A 24740-nucleotide genomic window follows, 5' to 3' on the forward strand; every position below is an offset into this window, starting at 1 on the left:
CTCCCCCCCCCCTTCTTTATCTCCTTTCCTCCTCCTTCTCTCTTTCATCGTTCTCTGTATTTTCCCTACTTTCACTCTTTGTACCTCTACATTCTCTATTTCTTTGGCTCTTTCCCTCCTTCCTCTCTTTCCCCCCCCCCCACACTTCTCTTTTTTCCCTCTTTCTCTGTCTTACTTTCTCTCTCTCATCATTCTCTGCCCCCCCCTCCCCTCTCTCCTTGCCGCAACTCCCCCCCCCCCCCCATCGCCTTCTCTCTCTTTCTCTCCCCTCCAATTTCTCTGTCTAACCCCTTTCTCAATCCTTCTCTCCCCTTTCTCCTCCCCCCCATCTCTCTCTAACAACCCCCTTACTCTCTATCCCCCTCTTTTTCTGTGCCTTTCTCTTTCCCACTCTCTCTCTCTCTCTCTCTCCCTATTCCCCTCTCCCTGCAACCTTTCATGCTGACTGCTGCACTCTGTGCCTGACCTAAGTATTCACTGGTTTTAATGACAATCTTCTCTAAGGTCTAAGGTGGGCAGCACAGTGGCTCGCCTGGCAGTACTAGGGTTGTTGGTTCAATTCCCAACCAGGGCACCACCTGCCTGGAGTTTGCATGTTCTCCCTGTGCCTGTGTGGGTTTCCTCCTGGTACTCTGGTTTCCTTGCATACTCCAAAGACAGGCTGGTAGGTTAATTGGCTCCTTTCTAAATTGTCCCTAGTATGTGTATGTATGAATGTGAGTTAGGGACCTTAGATTGTACACTCCTTGAGTGTTAGGGACTGATGTGAATGTAATATATATATATATAAAGCGCTGCTTAAATTTACAGCACTATATAAGTACCTGAAATAAATAACTAAGGCTGAGCCAGATAAAGTGACATTGCTTTGTGTGCAGAAAGCCAAATGTAATTTAATTGTAGTTTTTAAAAAGTATCCTTTGTCCTGAAGTGTATGTGTGTCTGTGAGACTGTCATTTGTAGAACAGTAATTAGAATTTAATCATTCCTCTTTAAGCCACTTACACTTTTTATCATGGTGTGCTACATGGGCCACAGAGCTTAGTTATCTATTTTGTCCAAGGGTTCTCCAAGTCTTTCATAATCCCAGTCATGCTTACATTTTGTTACGCTGCTTTGACATTTTTAATTGTAAATCCAGGCAGAGTAACTGTTATGAGTATTGTTAAAGTGGTTGTAAAGTCTCAGGATTTTTTTTAATAACAAACATGTTATACTTACCTGCTTTGTGCAATGATCTTCCAAGTCTAATTCCTATCAGCACAATGTCTATAACATTTGAAAACTCATACTGCCACTTGCAATACATGTGGAATAGAGTGATGACTTCAGGGCCTAGAAGCTTTTCTCTATGCATTTTATCACTAACGGACATCCTCAGGGGCTATGGACTTTAGCCTTCCTCAGCACTTTATGTATATTAATGGATGGGCAGCGACATTTACATATAAGGGAAGGAAAAACTCCCCTTACCAGTCATACAACTATATCAAAAGGTTTTGACTGCCTAGGGGCCTACATAGGCTTTAATCCAGCATAGGCTTTAATCTAGCACTGCCTCTTCTCTCCCTTTTTCTCCCCTTCTCTGTCTCTCTCTCTCTTACTCTTTCCTTCCTCTCTCCACCTCTCTCCCTTTCTCCCTCTTCTCTGTCTCTCTCCCTTCTGTCTCTCTCTCTCTCTGTCTCTCCTTCTCTCTCCCCACGCCCCTTCTCTGTCTTTCTCCACTATTCTCCCTATCCCCTTCTGTCTCTCATCCTGCTGTCCCTTCCTCTCCTCTCTCTCTGTATATCCCCATTCTCTCCCCCCTCCCCCCACTTCTCTCTCTCTCTCTCTCTGCATCTCCCCATTCTCTCTCTCTTCCCTTCGCCTCCCTCGCATCCTTTTTCTCTATTTCTATTTGTATCTCTCCCTTCTATCTCTCCCCCTTCTTTCTATTTCTCTATCCCCCTTCTCTCTCTCATTCTTCTTTCTCTCTCCTCTTCTCTCTCTCTCCTTTCTCTTTCTCCACCCTTCCACCCCCCCTTCTCACTCTGCCCCCCCCCCGTTTGCTCTGTCTCCCCACCCTTTATCAATCCCTCTCTTCCCTTTCTACCTTCCCCTGTCACCCCTCATTCCCCCCCATCCCCCTCCCCTAAGAACATCACTGGATCGAGATCAGGCTCAGGTAAGTATTGGGGGGGTTGGGGGGAAAACTGATCACTGAAGGTTTTTTACCTTCATGCATAGAATGCAGGAAGGTAAAGACCCTCCCTCCTACCGAGTGCCTCCAGGGCAAGCAGCTTGCTATGGGGGCACCCAAGTAGGCTAGATCCTGAGCCGCTGCTCTGTGTGCCCCTCTGATGTCATGACATTTAAGGAGACACGCGGTCACACAGCAAGTATACTGAGTTGAATGCTAGCAAACACTGTGGATCAGTTTTAAAGCCATTTTATCAGCATTTACATGTGAGTGCATTACCTTATGTTTAATACATGTTTTAAAAGAAGATAATGCACTATATTTCATTACTCTTTATGGCATATATACCAATGGAGGAGGAGTCCTAAGGAAGCCAGGGGATCCCTAACTATGAAGATTGATAATCCCATCCATTCTTAGTCCAAACAAAAGGGACACAAGCCATTTATGATCTCACTTAACAGTTTGGTCATATCTGTCAGGTAAGAGCACAGCTGGTGAAGGTGCGCGCATGGTTGTTACAACTACGCAATAGATTGAACACAGATTGTTTTGTTCGCATCACTGAAAAGAATGTGTAATCACGGATTATATATGGACACTTAATTTTGGAATAGTGATATTGCATTTGGACACCATATTTTTGGAATATTGATATTATTTTTGGCAACGTTTTTTCACTGGTCAGTGGAGCGTGACACTGTTATACTATTTTTGATTTAATATGACACATTAGTATGGGTATGTGTGATGTGTAGGCAACCTACTGTTGTAATTTAATTGTATTACAATTTCACAGTATTCATTTGTTAAAACACTATTTTGGCACCATAGTAGCTCACAAGACCTCACATTTTATTTCATATTTTTTTTCTATGCATGTGTAGCACTAACTCCCACAAGGCCAGCTGATTTGTGTCCCAGTTTCTTTTCCCTTTATGTAGCAGCAGCCAGGCAAACAGCAACATTCACTCTTCTGGCTCAGTAAACAGTCTAGGGGTTGCCTTATTTCATATTTATTGCTGAGTACTATGGATGGGTTTAGGGAAGATGTGGCATACTCCAGGACAGTAACAGGAATATGAAGACATTCTTCCCTTTGCAGCTGCTTCTCAGAACAGTCCCTTAAAGTGTTACTAAACCCACAACAGTAAAATAAGTCTGTATATGCAGAAACTCATGTTTGTTTTACTCATTGTGGAACATAAGGGGTTAATCCTCTGCATTGCTTAAAAGGATGTTTTGATTTTGTTTTCTATGATGCTCCCCTTCTTCTACTGCCCCCCATCCATCTTCTGATAGAACAGAGCCATAGAAGCAAGCTCAGTTTGGTGTGTAATGCTATAGAATGGTTTTTTTCTTTGGAGAGTACATGTGATCAGCACAGGGGTAATCAGCGCTGTCCAAACAGAGGGTCAGAGGTTATGCAGCCTCATAGTAGATTCAGGAGAGAAGGAACACTCCTTCTACAAACTTTAGCAAGTTCTCTGCTGGACACTGATAAAAGTCACAATTCTGCTCTAACTGCTGATGGGAAAAGGTATTTAGAAGTTTATGTTTACTAAAACAATTGCATGTCCATGTTCTGTGTGAGGCCAGATATAGTGAATGCAGGGTCCTGGGTTTAGTAACACTTTAAGCAGTAGGACATGAAGTGGACAGCACTGGGACTCCATAAACAATGTTTCAGGCCAGGCAAGCCTTAATGCTAGATCACCAGGGGTTAACAACAGCAACATTCGCAAGTATCCTTCTCTCAGGTCTGTATTCATAGTGTTCCTCCAGTCTCACTTCAGTGAGCCTCCAGACCAAATTCTCTGTGAAACCCCACTTTTAGCTCTTTCTTTGAACTTGCAGTAGAATAGGCCCCAAACTCTGGACAACTGGGACGTTGATGAGACAGGCAGAATCTTCAGCTGGACTGCCAGGAAAAACTGACAGCCCTTCTGGCTGGGAGTCTCTCCTCCTGGGGAAGAAGAAACCTGCCTCTGAGGCTCCAAATTATTTATGCACTCCCCAACCACCATCTGGGCACACCTTCCAGGGATTGGCTGGAGCTGCATAAATATTCAGGCTGCTCATTTGACTCTCCCACCCACTATATTCTGGAACTATCCAGAATACAGAGGGAAGCAATCAAACTTATAGCCTGTAGAGCCCAGAGCAATCACGTGCTGCTGTGCTGTTTGCAGGAGAGCCACAGAACTAAATTTGCCCTTACTAGCTGTCTATTTAGGAGGGATCTACATCATAAATGTTGCACTTCTGGAATCTTTATTGTAAAAATGTGCTTGGTGCATTAATACGCAACATCCATTGAAACCCTTTCTTATGTTTTAAATGTAATCATTTGAACCTGTAGTAATATGCCACATTAATAATCACTAGATGTTCTGAGCAGCGAAGGAAATACATCTTTTAAACTGGAAAAACAATTTAGCAACTCTAAAGAATAGTAGAGGGAAATAGCAAATAAATATAACTATTTTCTATAATTGTTACATTGTATCTATTGTTACAAAGACATACACTGCTCAAAAAAATTAAAATTAAAGGAACGCTTTGAAAACACATCAGATTTCAAAGGAGAAAAATATCATGCTGGATATCTATGCTGATATGGACTGGGTAATGTGTTAGGAAAGTAAGGATGCTCCATCGTTTGATGGAAATTAAAATGATCAACCTACAGAGGACTGAATTCAAAGATATCCCAAAAATGATGCATCAGGCTAGTCCAATTTGCTGAAATGTAATTGCAGCAACTCACAATGTTACTCAGTAGTTTGTCTGGCCCCCACGTGCTTGTATACATGTCTAACAATGTTGGGGCATGCTCCTAATGAGACGATGGATGGTGTCCTGGGGTATTTCCTTACAGATCTGGACCAGGGCATCACTGAGCTCTTCGACAGTCTGAGGTGCAACCTGGTGGCGTCTGATGAACCGAAACATAATATCCCAGAGGTGTTCTATTGGATTTAGGTCAGGCGAGCATGGAGTCCATTCAATGGTATCAATTCCTTCATCCTCTAGAAACTGCCTGCATACTCCCACCACATGAGGTCGCGCATTGTCATGCACCAGGAGGAACCCAGGACCCACAGCACCAGTGTAGGGTCTGACAACGGGTCCAAGGATTTCATCCCGATACCTAATGGCAGTCAGGGTGCCATTATCTAGCTTATAGAGGTCTGTGCGTCCCTCCATGGATATGCCTCCCCAGACCATGACTGACCCACCACCGAAATGGTCATGCTGAATGATGTTACAGGCAGCATAACATTCTCCATGGCTTCTCCAGACCCTTTCACGTCTGTCACATGTGCTCAGGGTGAATTTTGTAGGGCTCTGGCAATGCTCATCCTGTTTCTCCTTGCACAAAGGAACAGATACTGGTCCTGCTGATGGGTTAAGGACCTTCTGTCCAGCTCTCCTACAGTACCTGCCTGTCTCCTGGAATCTCCTCCATGCTCATGCTACCAGTAGGGACACTGACCCTAGCCAAATGCGAAACTAGTGAAAAACAGTCAAAATAGATGAGTAGGGAAAAAAATGTCAGTGGCCTCCACCTGTAAAACCATTCTTGTTTTGGGGTTGTCTCATTGTTGCCCATCTAGTGCACCTGTTAGTTTCATTAACACCAAAGCAGCTGAAACTAATTAACAACTCCCTCTGCTACTTAACTGACCAGATCAATAGCCCAGGAGTTTAATTGACTTGATGCTATACTCTGATTAAAAAGTGTTCCTTTAATTTTTTTTTAGCAGAGTACATATAGTATTTCCTATGCTCCTGTGTGCCATCTAGTTTGTTTCTTTTTCCATTTTGCACAGAACAAATGTACATGCAGATACTGTATGCTGCATCAATGGCTATGCAGATTTTTTATGAATAGACCCCTCTAGGTATTCCTAGGGAGGAAGTGAGGAAAATCTGCAATATGGACACAGGAATTAAAATCTGATAAGCAGCTCTAGCCATCCCCTTCTTTTTTGCAAAAAAACCCCTTATCTATGTCTGTGTTTCTGCTGGAGAGTTCTCCTCACTTCTTGTTTGGTAAAACCTTGTAATTAGGACGGGAAGTAAATGGAAACTCTATAATGAAACACCATATGGCAGAGAAAACCCACACTATCCAAACCTAAAAAAAAATTGATTGTCATATACTTTAAACTTTCCCCCAAGGTGGAGCCCAGGATGTCGTTGACATCACGCCGGCGGTGCCACGTGAAGGCCCGGTGGCCATCTTTGATTTTGGAGGCCTTTCAATTTTTGCAGCCTCAGAGTGACCCTTATGCCAGCTCCAGAGAGGGGGAATTACCTACTCCACACATCTCTGCAAGGATATCTCTGGCCTGTGGGTCTTCATCTTCAGCACATGAGGGCGCTTCATCTCCACATTTTCCAGCTTCTATCCATTTTCTGACCAAAAAGAGAGGGGAATCTTCAGGATATTTTATACACATGCGTATTACCAATACGCTTCTGGTTAGTGCGCATTTCTAACATTTGCACCGGAGAACAGCGAGCACTATTACAGGACTGCATTTCATTTATTTATAATTTAAATTTCATAATTTATGTTTGGTTTTATTTCTATATTATTATTGTTGCCTAGATTAGGGCAACACCACACAGCACTGCATTTTATATTTGTACATTTATCTTGGGACTTCTTATGTGTTTTCCTTGAATGTTCAGCTGCTGACATTTTGCAGCGCTCACTGTAGCCTTTCTATTTATATATTGTGCCGTATGTATTTCAGTGGTGGATCAATAAGGGCTTTCTACGTATCGGGGACTTTTTAGATGTAGATCGCCCATACTCTTCACAGTATTTTCGAGATAAGCACCAATTACCTCCTAGTGAAATCTTTCGATATAATCAAATTGTGTCCTTTATCCAATCCAAACTTAAACTATTAACGGAACCCTTAACACTTACCTCTCGAACTCTCTTGTCGTGCTTCTAGTATGTTGAAAGGTTGCATATCTACTATATATACTGATCCAAAAACTAAGCTTCTTTACATGATTCAGTGGGAAAGGGACTTAAATATCTCCTTAGAGCTAACTGAGTGGCAGGTTACAGCATACATTTTGTCCAAGATTTCTATTAATACTACATTTATTGAATCTAATTATAAAACACTTCTGCGATGGTACTTGGTTCCTACATACCTTACAAAAATGTACTCTGCCACGTCACCTTCCTGTTTTCAGCACTGTGGGTGGGAGGGAACTATGTGTTATACCTGGTGGCAATGTCTTGTGGTAACTATATTTTGGATCCGCATATTCAATTTTGTTTACTCAGTGAAAGGCGTGAATGTCCATAGGTCCTCTGAGGTGGCCCTTTTTCAGAAATTGCCCTCGGGTATCCCCAAGAAATCGGTCCAACTGATTCTTTACATTCTCCTGGCTGCAAGAATTACGGTAGTTAAATATTGGAAGCGATCAGTGATACCACTTGATTATTTCAAAAATAAATTCATTGGATCATGATTAATGATAAGCTCACTTGTATTCTTCATAATAATGCCTCAAAATTCGACAGTAGTTGGGATCCATAGATTCGATACCTCTCCATCCCTTAATGGGTTCATGGCTGAGCCTCCTTTACCCTATCTTTTATGCTCTTCTTCTTTTCTTCTTCATTATTTTCTTCTACATTTTTCGATTCCAACATTCCACTTTGCTGTATTATATACTGGTGTCTGACTACAGGTTGATTATGCCTATGGTTATTTGTTTCTCATTGTGCACTATATACAGGTTCCTCTTTATTGTTGCGATTTATCCTCTTGGTCTGTAGACTGCACCGGAGAGATTATTTGGTCCTGTAGATAATTGCTCAGTCAGATTTTTTCATCTCTTTTTTCATTGCCTATGTAAGTGATTATTGTTTGGAATTTTTGACTTTCACATTTGTTGGTCTTGTTGCACTGTATATTGTTTCTTTTAATAAAAACATTGAAATATAAAGCAGAACACCAGCTAAAAATAGTGAAGTAAAAATAAATTACCATTCAATAATAAAATTAGAAAAACAATTTTTGCTGAAATTTTGTTACAGAATTTCCCCTGCAGTACATTTTTTGCCACTAAATGTCCTCAGTCTAATGGTCAGCATTGTTTAACCCACTTCCTCTGAGCCCAGATCACCCTGGATCCGGCACACCCTGTGAATGAACTGTGGAAAGGAGAAAAAGCACAGCAATGAGCTCATACTACTGTCACTCTGCTCTATCCTCCTATCAGTATGCTTGTCAGCACATGAGCTGCTGAAAAGGGAAGCAGGAGGCTAATACCAGGTCACATTCAGGTACACTGTGGCATTTGAATCCTCTCTGCATCTTCTCAGGCTCAATAAACAGTCTAGGGGTGTTTTTTCTTTTAATTTTATTTGCTAGTAGACTGTAGGATGGGAAACTAGGGTGGTGAAGGATATTCAAAAATGAGACATGTTGCTAGAAGATAACCACTTTCACTAAGCAGTAGTAGCACTAGTAAGTTAAAATCTAAGGGTCGGATTTACTAAAACTGGAGAGTGCAAAATCTGGTGCAGCTCTACACAGAAACCAATCAGCTTCCATTTTTTTTTGTCAAAGCTTAATTAACTGCTTTCCACCTGGCCACTGCATATAAACGGCTGTGTGGTAGCTTTGCCATTCTGGATGTTCCTGTACATCCTGTCAGAACGCGGGCCATGCAGTGGCGCAATCCTGTGCTGGCTGTGGACACAACACATCACAGATCGAGATATGGGCGCTGTGATTGGCCCTCCCAATCACGTAATGGCTGTATCCAACCACAGCCATCACTCAGTGTAAACAGAGACACTTGTCTCTGTGTCAGTTCTTCCCACTGAGTTTAATTAGAGCTCAGTGGGGGGGGCGGGGGAGAGGGGGATGCTGCTAAAATGATGCTAAAATCATCAGCTGCTCTCTGTCTAGCTGATGATGTTCATGTTCACCTACCTGTATACAGAGACACACAGATTGCAGCCATCCCCACACAGTGCACCAAGCACCATCTGTCATTGTCCAAGTGTCCCATCAACATCTGTACCAGTGCCATATCATCATCTATACCAGTGTCACATCAACATCTGTCGCGGTGTACCAATGTCACATCAACATCTGTCACAGTATACCAGTTTCACATCAACATCTATCACAGTATACCAGTGCACAAAAACATCTTCATTAGTGTTCCACTGCAATATCAACATCTGTTGGTGTCTGCCAGTGGACAGACAACATCTGTCACAGTGTACAAGTGTACAAAACATCTGGCAGTGTTCCAGTGTCTCGCCAATAAATAAATAAAAAAATTAAGGTACCCCCATCCTTGTGTGCAAAGGTGAACACACTCGTTGGTCCTGCACACATACATAAATGGCAATCATATCACATATGTGAGGTATTGCTGCAAACATCAGAGTAAGCGCAATAATTCTAGCACCAGACCTCCTCTGGAACTCTAAAGTGGTAAACTGTAAAGGCTTATAAACTGTTGCCTATGGAGATTTTTAGGTATCACAGTTTGACGCCATTTCACATGTGTGCAATTGTGAACCGTAACATGTTTGGTATCTATTTACTTGGCGCAACACCATATGTTATATTTTACCAAAAAAATTGGGTATAATATTGTGCTTGTGTGCATTAAAAATTTGCTAGAGCCTCTGCTAAAAAAATATATAATGTTTGGGGGTTCTAAGTAATTTTCTAGCAAAAATACAGATTTTTACTTGTAAACAAAAATTGTCACAAGAAGGCCTGGTTTTAAAGTGGATAACACCTGAAGGTGCTCCTTGGATATTAAAGTCTCACACATGTGGTATCACCATACTCAAGAGGAGTAGTAGAATGTGTGTTAGGGTATAATTGCAAGTGTGCCTATGCTGTGTTTGAGAAGTAAATTGTGACATCGTTGTGAAACAAAATATTTAATTTCTTAATTTTTCAAAAATGGAAAAAAATTACAACTTACAAAAAAAACACCTCTTACTAAATACCTTGATTGTCTACTTTCCAAAAAGAGGTCATTTGTGGGGTATTTGAACTGTTCTGGCTTGTTAGTGTCTCAAGAAATGAGCAGTCATTACATCAGTCATGATCAGGTGTGATCAGTTTTCAAAGATTGGTACCATAGTTTGTAGACTCTATAACTTTCACACAGACCAAATAATATACACTGATTTTGGTTATCTTTACCAAAGAAATGTAGAAGTATTTATGAAGAAAAATTACTTATTTGCAAAATTGGAGGTCTTTTTTAATTTCATTGGCACATGAACTGCTGGACAGGGACTGTAATAGGCTGATAGTAAGTCAAATTCAGGTACACTGCTTGCATTTTGAACAAAAAGATTTAATAATATAATAATGATGTTAGAGCTGCATTGATTTGTGTATTTTATATCAGCCTAGCTGCCAACCCTGTATTAAAATGCAAGGTTTTCCTATTTAGCTGCCCCTTAACTCGCAATTAAAAAACATTGGGATTGACCAGGCCCTACTAAACATACAGGCCAGACATATGAATTCTCCCTTCCTAAGCTCTAGAACAGGGGTGTCAAACTGGTGGCCCTACAGCTGTTGCAGAAGTACAAGTCCCATAATGCCTCTGCCTGTTGCATTCATGCTTGTAACTATCAGCTTTTCAATGCTTCATGTCACTTGTACTTCTGCAACAGCTTGAGGTCCGCCAGTTTGACACCACTGCTCTAGAAACAGGGCAAAGCAATGAAACTCTATGCCTGTGAAGCCCTAAACAGACTAAACAATCCCAACTCATGAGATGACAGCAGAAGCCTAAATACTAAATTTACCTAACAGCCTAATTGGGAGGGTGTTATAAATAGATTTAATAATGTGTTAATAATTGCAGAGCTGCATTGATTTGTGTCTTTTATATCTGCCTGGATGTCAGCTTTAAGGCTGACCCTTCATTAAAAGGAAAGGTTTACTTACCTAGCAACCCCCACCTTGCACATAAAATTAAAAAAAAATAATAAAAAAACTGCAGTTTAAAAAAAAAACAAAAAAATTAGAAGTAAGTTATTTACTGTACACTCCAGATTTTGGCCAGCTCAGGAGGATCTTCCCATGATCCTCAGCATCTCAGGGCCCCTTGTAAGTGTTAAATGCTCAGTTTGCATAGTGGAGTTTTATGTTATGAGCCTAAATATAACTATTGCATAGCAAAGTTTTTCCTTTTTTCAAACATGTCCAGTAATTATATGTGATTTTAAAGTGTAATGTCTCATTCTGCTGAGTTGTAACTCTGATTTACAGTTCTTTGCATAAACAATGGAATGTTTGAAATGCTGTGTCATTCTGAATCATAAGGTATTATTTTGAGTAAACATACCTACAGTGTAAAAAAGCCATCACCTCATTTAGACTAGTCAACTTGAAGGCTGCCATGGCCAAGTAGCCCCTGTATGAAAATGCTAATTGCCTGACTTTTCTACCTAACCTCTGGTTATGATTCCGTTCTACTCAGTACTGAAGTCAGTAAAAAGTCAGATCTCCTGATTCGTTAGCTCATTGCATTCAATCATTTGACTGCTAACTTCCTACAGTGCTTTGGGATGCTATATAACTAAATACCAAGAGTCCCAAATGAAACGGATGCTGGTAGATGTGAAAAGGTATATCACAATAAACCATATTCTTTAGCAACTTCAACTTTTCACTATGGCCACCAATATCTGCAAATCCAAGGCACGGTTTGCATAGTTCACTTGCTTTAACCTAAATAAATCTGTCCCTACCAGACCTAACAGTTTAGGTCACTTGGTTGTATTTGCCCCCAGGTCAAAGGTTCCCAATTATTCTCCAAATGCAATATTTTTTTGATGAGAGACAGGCGATCATTCACAACAAGCCATCAATCCTCACTGAGATTCAGGAACACTAAGAGTAAGCTCCGATTAAAAAGAAACTTGTTAGGGCTGCACAAACCAGGTGGCACAATCTATATGATGGAGAGTTAAGTAAATAGACATTAAGACTTTAAAATGGTGAGAGGCCAGTGGTGGACTGACCATTCGAGAACTCGGGCACTGCCCGAGGGCCCGGGGTCAGTAGGGGGCCCCATGAAATGCCCCTGGTACCTTTTTATAGGCTTTTTTTGAGCGTGGGCAACAGAGGCGTAGCTAGGATATTTTGCGCCCGGGGATGAACTAAAAAATTGGTGCCCCAGCCCCCTCCCCATTTAATCACATTTTTCTATTACATTGGATAAGGAAAAACAATTAAAATTTTAATGAAACATTGTATTTAAAGAGGCAAATTTATAGAAATTATATTACATGACTCACTCAGTCACTGTCATAGACTGACTTACATGTGACCACTTTTTTATCAACGCTCAATACATGCATACAGAACCGGCTGTACGCAGAATCCGTATGTCAGCTGGCTGCAGTGGCTGGCAGGCAGCATCATCACTGTGGATGGCAGACGTATCAGATGACACATCTGCTGCAGCCGCTGCCGTGATCTTGTGACCAATTTATTACGCTTGTTCACTTATTATAATGTAACGTTGTAATCCTCATTTTGGCTCCCCTGTACCTTGGTGCCCGGGTACATATGTACCCCCCCTGCCCCCCCAGCTACACCTCTGGTGGGCAAGGACACAGAGGCCCCATGATCCCCTATTGCCCGGGGGCCCCATGAGTTGTCAGTCTGCCCCTGTGAGAGGCTTCTCTTTCTTTTTAAGAGTCTTGGGAGTTGATTTACTAAAGGCAAATAGACTGTGCACTTTGCAATGTGCAGTTGCACTCTGCAAGAGCAGTTGCTCCAGAGCTTAATAATTTCATTTGCGTACGGTGTTCCATGACCGAGCAATTGTCATTTAACTTTTGATGATGCTGAAAGCTGAAAATTAGCTTAGCAAAGAAGGGAGTGAAAGTCTCTGGCATTGAAATGATTAAACACGGACACCCCCACCACTGCAATACATCGATTACTAGTAGTTTGGAGCCCTGTCCTATCTCTAGTTGGCCTCACCAGCTTTTACAGTCAGTAAGGTGAACATGAGTAATCTGTCACATGGAGGTTTGCCAGCCTCCTTATAACAGTAATAAAGCCAAATAGAAAAAGTTAAAACAATAAAAGAAAATAAATATAGTAAAAAATGTACCTATAAATACACACATACAGTACATACAAACACAACATGACATATACACAGTTATGACTTTCTGAAGTACTTGTACATAGTCCCAGGAAGTTGTCCGCAGTTGCAGTTCCCTTGGGCATCCCATACACCCCTTACCCCATCCAAGTTCTAAACCCCTTAATAAATTCACAAAAAAACAAGCTCAAGGACTGGTTACTGTCTCCTACATGCACGTCTGTGAGGAATGCATGTTGCCTGGCTGTGCAGGACTATAGGGGGACCCAAATCTCTAGCAACTCCTAAGGGGGTAGTGCTACAATAATAATATGATTATATGGAAAACTGCCACAATTGCCCTGTTAATTAGGTACAGACCTGCACTAGTTTCTATTCCACTTTGAAATAGACATTGTTTTAGGTGGCACAGATAGACCTGAAACAAGTCTATCTGCTTAGTTATTTGCAGCACACGTCACTCCGGACAGTTTCCTGCACCATTATAACAGCACTGGAAGCCTAGGTAAATTACCTGACTGCTTGCACAACTCTTGCACAAACACCTCCCTAACCTCTAACTTTTTATATGCCTAAAACGTATCTAAACCCGAAAACAAGAACATAATTATATTGCAGCTTACTGCTCCTTAGATGTGGTGGCTGCATTGGCTGTCTGTTTTTGTTTTTTTTTTTCCCCTTTATTTTCACCAGGTGACCCAGACATTGACACATTTCCTGTCCTATTGTGACACTTCTATCCATGGAGGAGCAACAGAGTCACCCTTGGACAGCAGCCTTTCCTGGAGAGGGTAGTGTTAGATGGCTAGTAGATTAGATGGGCTTTGCATAAGTGACTAACAAATTAAAGCCAATCTCCAACTAACACTTTTTGGGAATAAAGGTTTTACATAAATGAATAAAAACTGACCATTGTAAGCACCCCTGTCAGTGTAAAATGTTTTGTCTCATCCCTCAACCTTGTGCACGTTCGCTGCACAGGTTGGTCTGTTAATGCTGCTTTGCTGACAGAGTCCATGGCAGCATACATATGGGTTTACCCCGCCTCCTCTCCTATAAGACCCCACTTCTAGAAATTTTTGCTCAGAGCCAGAGGCTGCGCTCCTTTTTTGTCCTCCTCCTTGGATGTTGTATGTATGGAATTTTTGTTTTTTTTCCTTACCTTCGCTCAGGTAATAGTGTCCATGACCAAGGCCTGGCCAGCCATTGTTTTGATGGTGGTGGAAGCAGTTGGTTCCATCTAAGCCTCAGCTTTTGCGTGGAGGATGAGGGCATAATGATGCATGAGTGCCATTATGTACCTTGTTTCCCTTTTGCTCCATGGCAGCCGTTTATGTGTTTTGTTTGGCCTTTTTTCTCTCTTCCCTGGCTCTAGTGTCTTTTTGGCCTCTCATGAGGGTATCTGCGTTCCAAGCCACCACTTTGACTTCTGGCCCAGCACCCGCGATCTGCTCCTGCGCATGCACGGGCCACTTGCTTGGTTCAAGCATGCGCAGTTTCACTGGATGACAACAGCCGGGCAGGCGCATGACCACCACCGGGTGGCTCGGCGCATGTGCACTGCAGACAGTGTGAGAGGGTGTGTTTAACCCTTTCCTTCTTTATCTGCCAGGGTACTCTTATAGGTTATAACCCTTTTCTTTTCTACTCTATTTTGTTTTTGCTAGCCCTTCCAGGTCAGATTGTCAACACACGGCATGAGATGATAGAGACCTCACTAGGTCGTAGTACTGTCATTCATCTTCCAGATCTAGATGCCATAGGACACCATCAAGTTCTACGTGTCACAGGAGAAGCTCTGCATTGTCCTCTAGGCACTGTACCCACCACCATATGAGCTGCTCCGAGGGAGGAGCCTGCTGCGGATGTGGGTATCAGGTCCCAGAGGGCAAATCTCTGTGTGATATATGAACCACCTGCGCTACCTGTGACAACACAAATGATTTGACAAGTGACACACTGCTGCATAAATAAACGCACTACTAGGCAGAAATAGCCAGAAATATGTGCCACCAATAATGATAAAAAAAGAACAAAAGGCTAGATCACCCCCTCACCTTCACTGTGAGCACATTTTTTGCCTCTAACATGTGAGTGAGCATTTGTTGGCTTTTACAATTTGAATAAATGTAACAATATTACACTATGGGAGGATTCTTCTTTTCTTCACCACATATGTGAGGTGGTTGAGCTTATCATCCTGTATGAAAGAGACCCAGATACCAGAATTGGTTATACCAATAGTTCCTAAGGGGGATACCACCACCACTGCTAACCCGGATCCGTACCTGCTGATTGGTCGTTTAGCTGTGTCTAACATTATGAAGGCTTTTTGGCCTCTTGGGGTTGCTACAAGAAGGTGAGGGGGCAATCTAGCCAGTGACGGATCCTATTCCTTACACCTGCATCATTTATGTTCGTTGCTGGAATTTCCACTATATCCAGCTGTATTGAGGAGCACACACGTGGACTCTTGTTCTTTTTTTATCATTATTGGTGGCACATATTTCTGTCCATTTCTGCCTAGCAGTGCTTTTATTTATGCAGCAGTGTGTCACTTTTCAAATCATTTGTGTTGTCACACTTTGATGTTTATTTAACAGCTATTTCAGTCCAAAATTTCAGGGACTTGAGCACGGTATATACATTTATATTTCTTTAATAATTTATTTTTTGTGGTCACCTATCACATTTTGGATACACATTTATGTGGAAGGACCTTTGTTGGTCCTATGTTTTGTCTTCAGTCAGGTCGTTTATCCTGGCCGTCTTATTGTCTATGTAAAAAGGCACCATTTGTGCTATTTGCCAGTCCTTTTTTCCTTTTTAATTCATGCTAAGTGTCTATCACCTTGTGATTTCGTGATTCATGTAACTTTAACCCTGTTTAGGGACACATGTGGTTTTTTTGCACTATTTCTTCTTTTTTATATGCATTCTCATATTTGTTTGTTTTGTTTTCATATGGGTGTAGAATTTGTATATGATGGCACGTTATTGTGAATAATAGATGTATATACATCTCACATAGTGGATTATATAACAGGATTATTTATTTATTTTTTGAGTAATTCTCTGTGTGAGCCATGCTATGCCCAGGCAGTGGGACAAAGAAAGGGTGATAACCAGCAAATGGAGTCCCTGGTGAGGCATGTGGTGCAGGAGTGCCTTAAAGAGTGGGGTACAAGACACATGCAAAGTCTGTCAGCCGTTATGGCGTGCTCTTCCACAAAGGATGGCTAGGAAGAGCTGGAGCTGTCCCAGCCAAGCCCCCCATCTATGAAGACCTCAGACAGTGAGGTGGAGGGAGACAATATTTACGCAGGCTTCACCCTGGTGGCGCCTTTGGTCAAGGCAATTAAGGAGGCATTGAAATGGGAAGAGCCTGTAGAATCTTCTGCAAAGGAAAGGATGTTCTTTAACCTTCCTAGCGGTAATGCCAAGTGTGGCTCAGTGTTAATTTACATTACCAAAAGCGGTAACCCCAAACGACACTCAGGATTACACTGTAGCGCTTGTCCTGTGATCCCTCGATCCTTCCCTTGTCCTGCGATCCTGCAATGTCCTCCCGCTGTGTCCTCCAGCCGAAGCCGGCATCCGTCTTCCGGGTTCTGTTCCCTGCGAGCGTCGGAACGCAGGGGGAGGAGCCGGCAGGAGATTAAAAAAGTAAAAATATGACATTCACACAAAACATTGTAATCTAGTTTCAGCTAAATTTTGTCCCTAGTGCTTTGTTCAGTGCCCTGCCTGAACTTTTACCGATCTTTCTGCCTGGAAACTTGAGAACATCCATGGCATCCAAAAAGCATCCCTTTAGGTCAAAAGCAGTTTTAGACCAGCTAGAAAAACAGTGATAGTGAATTAGAATCACTTGCAGAATTGAGTGAGTGATTTGTGGGGAAATTCGTTATCAGACACTGAAAACGATTCTGCGACTGAGCTCAGTGATGTGCGAACTTGGTGCTCTATTTCAAATTTCAGTGTTTTTGGTTTGATTACATTATTGAATTAAATGTACAATTATTATATTATTTTTTATAATTATTTATTATATTATAATTTATGATTTCGTGTTTCAAACTTTATCATCCTGGGATGTTTACTAGACTCTTGTTTGGACAGATTTAAGTGAGTTATTCCTAAGAACTACAGGCCAGCAATATAAAACAACAAGTTTCCATGCAAAACAATGTACAGCTTTGATATTCAAAAATATTGATTAGTTATACCGCCAGGGAGGTAAAACACCTCAAGAGATAGCATGCTAGTTTTCCATTCCCAGCGGTACTAAGGGACATCATTAGGGCAAGGATGAGGATGTAAAGCATCTAGAGCCCACCCCTCCAGTTGATACCACTATAATGAACCTAGCAAAACATGTCACTCTTCCTTTGGGGGATGTAGTATCTTTTAAAAATGTCCTTGAGAGGAGAATTGATATGGACCTCAAAAGAATTTATGTGACAGCAGGAATGGCCTGTAAAACAGCTCTGGCCTTTGCGGCCATATCTAAAGAGATGGAAGTTTGAACAGAAAATGTGGATGCAGTATGAAAGAGCTTCCTAGAAGAAGTGGCCAGAAGCTCAGCCGTTCAGGAGCTAAAGCTGGCATCAGTTTTCCTAGGTGAGGTCTCTACTGACATCATCCGCTTGGTGGTGCAGGGTATGCTCTCATCAACTATGGTGAAACAAGTATTATGGCTGTGACCTTGGTTTGCTGATCTCACCTCTAAATAGGCTTAGTGTAAGATCATTTTTGAAGAAGCTTTAATTTTTGGCAACAAGCTTGACAGCGCTATAGTGCTAGTCTAGAAGACAAGATTCAGAATGTGCAATGGATGCACGCTTCTACACACCAGGTCAAGAGTTTTAGGAAGTGCAGGAGAAGAGGCCAGTCATCCCTTCAGAAACCTGCTAAAAGCTTGACCCCGGATAGCCTGAAGGCTGCTAAGTACTTTTGAGATTGGGCTTGCTCAGGCATGCCAGGTGGGGGAGCTTCTGTTCTACTTTTGGCGTGTTTTGGCGGCCTCAATGTCGGACCATCGAAATGATCTCTTCAGGACATGCATGGTCCTCCAGAAGCCCTCCTCATCTCAGTTTCATTCCCACTGATTTGCCTCACTCCGAGGAAAAGAAGCAAATACTCTTATCTTGATATAAAACCCATGGTGGTGCAAGGTACAGCTGTGCCAGTTCCAGAGTGTGAGAAATTTCAGGGCATGTACTCGCCTCTATTCTGACCTTATGATCTTATGGTCATGAAGAACAATAGTTTGTGGAGCCAACACGCTGTGATTTTCAACCGCCGGAGCCATTTAGAGGTCCGGCGGTCATTCATATCACTGGTCAGTGTGCCTGTTTATTACTTTTTGATTACCTTTATTGTGAAACTTGTTATAAGAATAAATTCAATTTCCTGGCAATATTACACTATAAGCACTTTTTTATGACTCTGTTACGGAGTTTTTTAAGTATGCAGAACCTGGGAAGCTCTTCATTATCCAGAGAGGGGGAATTCCTGTAATCAGGTGGCTGGCCCTGCTGATCCCTAAGGAGACCTCTGGAGCAGACATCATCCACTTACTGCGGAGCTGCCCAATTGGAGACGGATGTCCCAGATGCATACCTCACCACTTTGATTTATCAATGCGCATAATCTATGCGCTTCTGGTAAGCGCATAACTTTATTACTTATACGGAGCACCACCTAATAAGGATACGCGTACTGGTATGATTCACAATATCGATTGTATACTGAATTTAATTGAGACTTTATCTTTACTGATTTATTTAAGCGCTGCACTTGATTATTTATGTTATACTGTAGGTTTTATGTGGTTACCTGAGTGTATCAGCTGCTGTTAGAGAGCGCTCACTATTGCTACATCTTATAATAGTTTGTGGAGGCCTGTCATAGACCACGCACCTAACCAAAATCATCAAAAAGGAGAAGTTCAAAATGGAAACATTGTCCATGATTCAACAAGCGGTCCAGCCAGGTGACTGGTTCGTTTTCATAAACCTAAAGATGCTTACTTTCATATGCCCATAGCAGAACACTTCCACAAGTTCCTTTGGTTCGCTGTAGGTCAAGATCATCTCCAGTTCGCATGTCTCCCATTTGGGCTTTCAACATCGCCTTACGTATTTTCAAAGGTCTTCTAGGCTGTTATAGCTCTAATCAGAAAAAGAGGCATACACCTATATAATTACCTTGACAATCTACTCCTGCTGTCCCAACACAGAGGGCAACTGCTGGAGCACAGAGCTCATGACACTCCTTGAGTTTGGCTGGCTGCTGAATCTGGAAAAGAGGCACCTGGATCCCACTCACTCTTTTGTGTACCTTGGGGCTCAATTTGATACAGCACCATTGCTTTACCTCTAGAAAAGATCCTGGTGATCCAGAGCAGAATACTCCTGGCTCTGTCTTCTCACCTATGGGCCTCACAGTGTCTACAATTACACTACGTTGTCTACATCTCTGATGGTCAAGTGGGTGCTCTGGAGGATGCAGCTCTTCCATAAGGGGTTTCTCCAGCAATGGGAAGCAGAAACCAGGTCATTTACATATCATCCTCCATCATGAGAGAGAGTCTTTTCTAATGGCTACTATAGAGACATTTTCTCAAGTGCCATTCCATTGCCCCCCATTTCCTGGGTTGCTGCCTGTCGGAGATAGCCCAGGGCAGGTAGAGTTTTCACTCTCACAAGATAGTGTTGAACATTCTCAAGCTGCGGGCAGCCTTCTATGCCCTACAGGCCTTTTAATAATGCGATGATGGGTGCATCACCCATCATCACATTATGATGATGATGGGTGCATCACCCATCATCACATTATGATGATGATGGGTGCATCATGACTCTTAAGGCTAGACAACACTATGGTGGTCTGCTATATAAAGAGACAAGGGGGGTCTTGCAGTCTTTTCCTACAATTGGAAGTAGAGCCAATTATGCCTTGGAAAACATATCAGCAGAGTATGTTCCCGTAGTCCAGAACATTCAAGCAGATTTTCTATCTGTAGTCCAATTGGACAACAATGAATGGTCTCTCCATCTGGAGGTTTTCAGATGGATACTGTCCCTGGAAGTCAGTCCAGAAGGTGATCTGATCACCTTCCTGTGCAGCAACAAGCTCAAGAAGTATTATACAAAGGGCAGGTATCTCAAGGCCTTCGCAACAGATAACCTGACAGATCATTGGAAATTCAGCAGGGCCTACTTGTTTCTTCCAGTTCCAGTCATCCTCAGGTTTCTATGAAGGCTCAGAGCAGAAAATGTGGAGGTAGTTGGCAGTGCTGCTGTATTGGCGAAACAGGCCATGCTTTTTCTTGCTTGTACAGCTCAGCTACCAGGACACAGTGTACCTCTCAGGCTGGACCTCTGTTGCAGGATACAATTCCTGGTCCAGCACAGTTGCATCTGATACTCTGGTTCTTGAGAGGGGGAGGTTGAAGCTACTCCAAGGTTATCTCCACTCTCATGAGTGCTAGGAGAATGAGCATAAACAAAATCTGGTCAAAGTTCTTGGGGCACATGTCTGCTGCTGATGGGTCATGTAATGATCCAGAAGTTCAAGATGTTTTGGGCTTCCTCATGTCGGGCTTAGATCTGGCTCTATTGGTCAGTTCCCTCAGAGTGCAAGTGTCAGCTATATCGGCCTTCACAGGTATGTCCTGGGAGAGATATTCTCTTGTTCGGCAATTCTTCAAGGGAGCGACTAGGCTTATGCCTCAAAGAAAGCTGAGATTACCTAGACTGTTTGTCCTTGATTCCCTCTTAGAGTCTGGAACAGAGTGTGCTAGGTCTATCTCCATTAAAGACATCTCTATCAAGTCCACCTTCCTCGTGGCCATCATGTCGGTGAGAAGAGTTTCAGAATCTGGAGTCCTTGGTCATAAAGAACATTTCTTAATTTTCTTTCCAGATTGAGTGGTGCTGATACCTATGCTTGAATCAAATTGCAAGGTAACATCACACTTTCAGGAGAACCAAAAAATTGCTCTGCCAACCTTTAGAGTGCCTGGAAGTAAAGTTATACATCCCAGTTACTTGGGGGAAACTCTACAGTTGTATTTACAAGTTACAGCTTCCTTCATTAGTTCAGATCATTTGTTCATTCTGCTTCCTGGAAAGAACAAAGGGAAATGTGCCTCATCTAGAATGATTGCGACGTGGATTTTCCAAGCCATCCAGCAAGCTTGCAGAGTTAAGGGCTTGGCTCCTCTGAGGCGGTGTCTGCACACTCGACCAGGAGTGTGTCTACGTCTTGGGTGGCTTTGCGCCATGTGGCCCCTGATATAATCTGTTGATTGGGTTCATGGTCCTTGATCAACTCCTTTATGGCTCATTATTGTGCAGAGTCTGGTTTGAAGGTCCTGTCAGTTAATGGTACAAATAAAGCTTTTGTCCAGAATTTACCGCCCATGGTGTGTATGGCTAATTATTTCCCATATGTATGCTGCCATGGAGTCTGTCAGGAAAACAGGAAATTTCCTATCAAATACTTACCGTAATTTTCCTTTCCCAATGGACTCCATAGCAGCAGGTGTTTCCTCCCAGTGTCACGAGTAGGCTAGTTATGGAATGAAGCCTCTGGCTCTGAGCCAAAATGTTTGGGTCCTAAAGAATAGGACTGGAGGTGGGGCAAACCCATACATATGCTGCCATGGAGTCCGTCAGGAAAGGAAAATTACAATAAGTGTTTGATAGGAAATGTTCTGTTTTATCTCCTGTCCTTTCCCTTAATATTTTCTGTTACAATATTTTTATTGTTATAAAGCATAACAAGGGAACAGGTATACAACAAGCCTTGTAGGCTCTCCAAAGGCACAAAATATCTCGCAATGCAGGCGTGTTGCATAATTACAAACATATCACATATAACGAAATATAGGAAATATAAGCTAACTATGTAATAGACACCCGCTTAGCGGGAGTCCAGCAAGTTGAAGGGGTCGAAAGACTGGGACCGCTAAAACGAGCCCCAGGTATCATAACACAACTACCATAGTGCCCCTACAGCTAGTATAGAAAAGAAAAAAAAACATCATAATGTACATATACTGTAAGTATAACCTACAAGGAGGCAGTAACCCAGCAAGGGCCAAAATATCAATAATCAGTAATTGCCTCTATTACCCCAAATAAAGTGTATCAACTTATTCTGGAATCTACATAGGTCAGCCTCCGAAACCACGATAGGCAAAGTGCGGAAATAAAAAGTTTTGGGCAGTACCACTGTCTTAAATGAAGCTATCCTACCCATCCAAGACAAAGCTGTAAAGGAGGACCATTGGTCAACATCCCTCAACAAGTGTGCCCATAAAGGTATATAATTAGCCTTATAAAGCGATGCTATAGAGGCCGTAAGCTTAACCCCTAAGCACAGCAGAGAGTGCAACTGCCAAGCAAAAGTGAAATTATTCTGTATACTCCGACTGACGTTGAGAGCCTCAGACTTCTTCCAATTCAAAGCCAAACCAGAAATATTATGAAATTGAGACAATAGAGCAATAAGAGATGATAGAGAGGTATGAGGGGACCATGGGCGGACTGACCATTTGGAAACTCGGGCACTGCCCGAGGGCCCGGGGTCAGTAGGGGGCCCCATGAGATGCCCCTGGTACCTTTTTCATAGGCTTTTTTGAGTTTGGGCAAGGACACAGGGGCCCCATGATCCCCTATTGCCCGGGGGCCCCATGAGTTGTCAGTCCGCCCCTGGAGGGGACTTAAGAAAGAGGAGTACATTATCTGCGAAAAGTGCACATTTGTGTTGCCAATGCTCACTATCTACCCCCAAAATGTCAGGGTGATACCTAATAGCCACCGCCAAAGTTTCAATTGCAATAACAAGCAATAATGGTGACAGAGGACAACCTTGATAGGTGCCAGATGCAATCGAAATAGAATCCAAAAGATACCTCCGCAATCTCAATTGCGCTGACGGGTTACTATACAATGTATGGAATAATGTCAGAAATCCAGGGCCGAATTACCACTTTGAAAGAATATGAAACAAATACTCCCACGAGATAGAATCGAATGTCTAAGGAGAGCAACATACCTTTCCATGACTTTCTACAATCCCATGATGACTGTAAAATAGAAACAAGGTTGACTGCTCTCCGTATTTGATTCAAGGCCTGCCATTCAGGTATAAATCCAACCTGATCCTGAATATAGTGAGCTATAAAGCCATTCAATCTAGTAGTGTAGATTTTTGCTAAGAGTTTCAAGTCAGTATTAATCAGGGAAATTGGCCTATAATTGGAAACATCACAATGATCCTTATTGGCTTTGGGGATAAGACATATAAAAGCCCTATTGGAATCTTTGTCCATAGGTTCCCCCTGCTGAAGAGAATTAAAATAATTCACTAAATGAGGAACCAGGAGGTGAACAAATTTCTTATAATATAAGGCTGTAAAGTCGTCAGGCTAGAGGGGCCTTACCCGACTTCACCTCCTTAATAGCCCTAAGAACATCTGCTGATGTAATGTCCCCCTCTAAAGCCTCCCTATGAGACTCCGAAAGGACAGGTAAGGGCAAACGGTCTACAAACTCCTCAAACTCTACCAGGGATGCGGTATGCAAATGTGTATATAAATTCTGTTAATATGTATGAAATTCTCTAAGCACTGTTACTGGATTCTGGGTCAAAGAACTATCCTCCAATCTAAGCTTAGGGATAGACGTCAATTGCTGTCTAGGTGTCAGTTTCTGCACCAACAGCTTCCCAGGATGGTCAGAATATTGATAAAATTTAGCTTGAGACCACCTGAGGTGCTTCTCTGCTCTAGTGGTAAGACATATATTCAATTCAAGTTGCGTGACTGCTATTTTATCCTTAAGATCTAAATGAGGGTTCTGCTTGTGTTCTTTAAGAAGAGCAGTAAGTTTGGAGTCCTTTTGGCGTATTAAAGTGTCGGAGGCCTTCTTAAATCTAGCAGCTAGCTGAATGAGTATACCCTGTGTAGAAGCCTTATGAGCAGCCCAGTTAATTTGAGGGGAGGTGTGTACCACATCATTAATTGCAAAGAGCTCCTGGAGGTGCATCTCAACGTCAAGGCATACAAAAGGGTTGCTAAGAAGCGATTCATTAAGTCGCCAAGAATAAACTGAGGCAACTTTGCGGATAGAGGTGAGAGTGGCCAAAACCGGTGAATGATCGGACCATGCCACTTCCAACATTTTAGAGGATTCAAACAAGGGCACACTTCTAGAGGGAGCAAACATATGATCTATCCTAGAATAGGTTAGATGAACATTAGAGTAATAGGTAATATCACGACTAGAAGCGTGGAACTCCCGCCAGACATCAACCATATCGAACTGGAGAAGTAACTTCCCCAATTTGGACCCAACTTTAGATAGACGCAATAGACGGGCCCCCG

The 24740-nt window shown here is 42.3% G+C and overlaps 1 protein-coding gene across 1 annotated transcript in view; it reads right to left on the reverse strand.

Moving 5' to 3' along the window:
- LOC149440934 (uncharacterized) overlaps window positions 1-24740 on the reverse strand; it is a 45085-nt gene that overhangs the window by 15390 nt on the left and 4955 nt on the right. The gene's annotated exons all lie outside the window — the stretch shown is intronic.

The sequence above is a fragment of the Staurois parvus genome, unplaced genomic scaffold (assembly GCF_062004578.1).
Source record: "Staurois parvus isolate SC_StPar_1 unplaced genomic scaffold, SC_StPar_1.0 ptg001045l, whole genome shotgun sequence".
Classification (NCBI taxonomy): Eukaryota; Metazoa; Chordata; class Amphibia; order Anura; family Ranidae; genus Staurois; species Staurois parvus.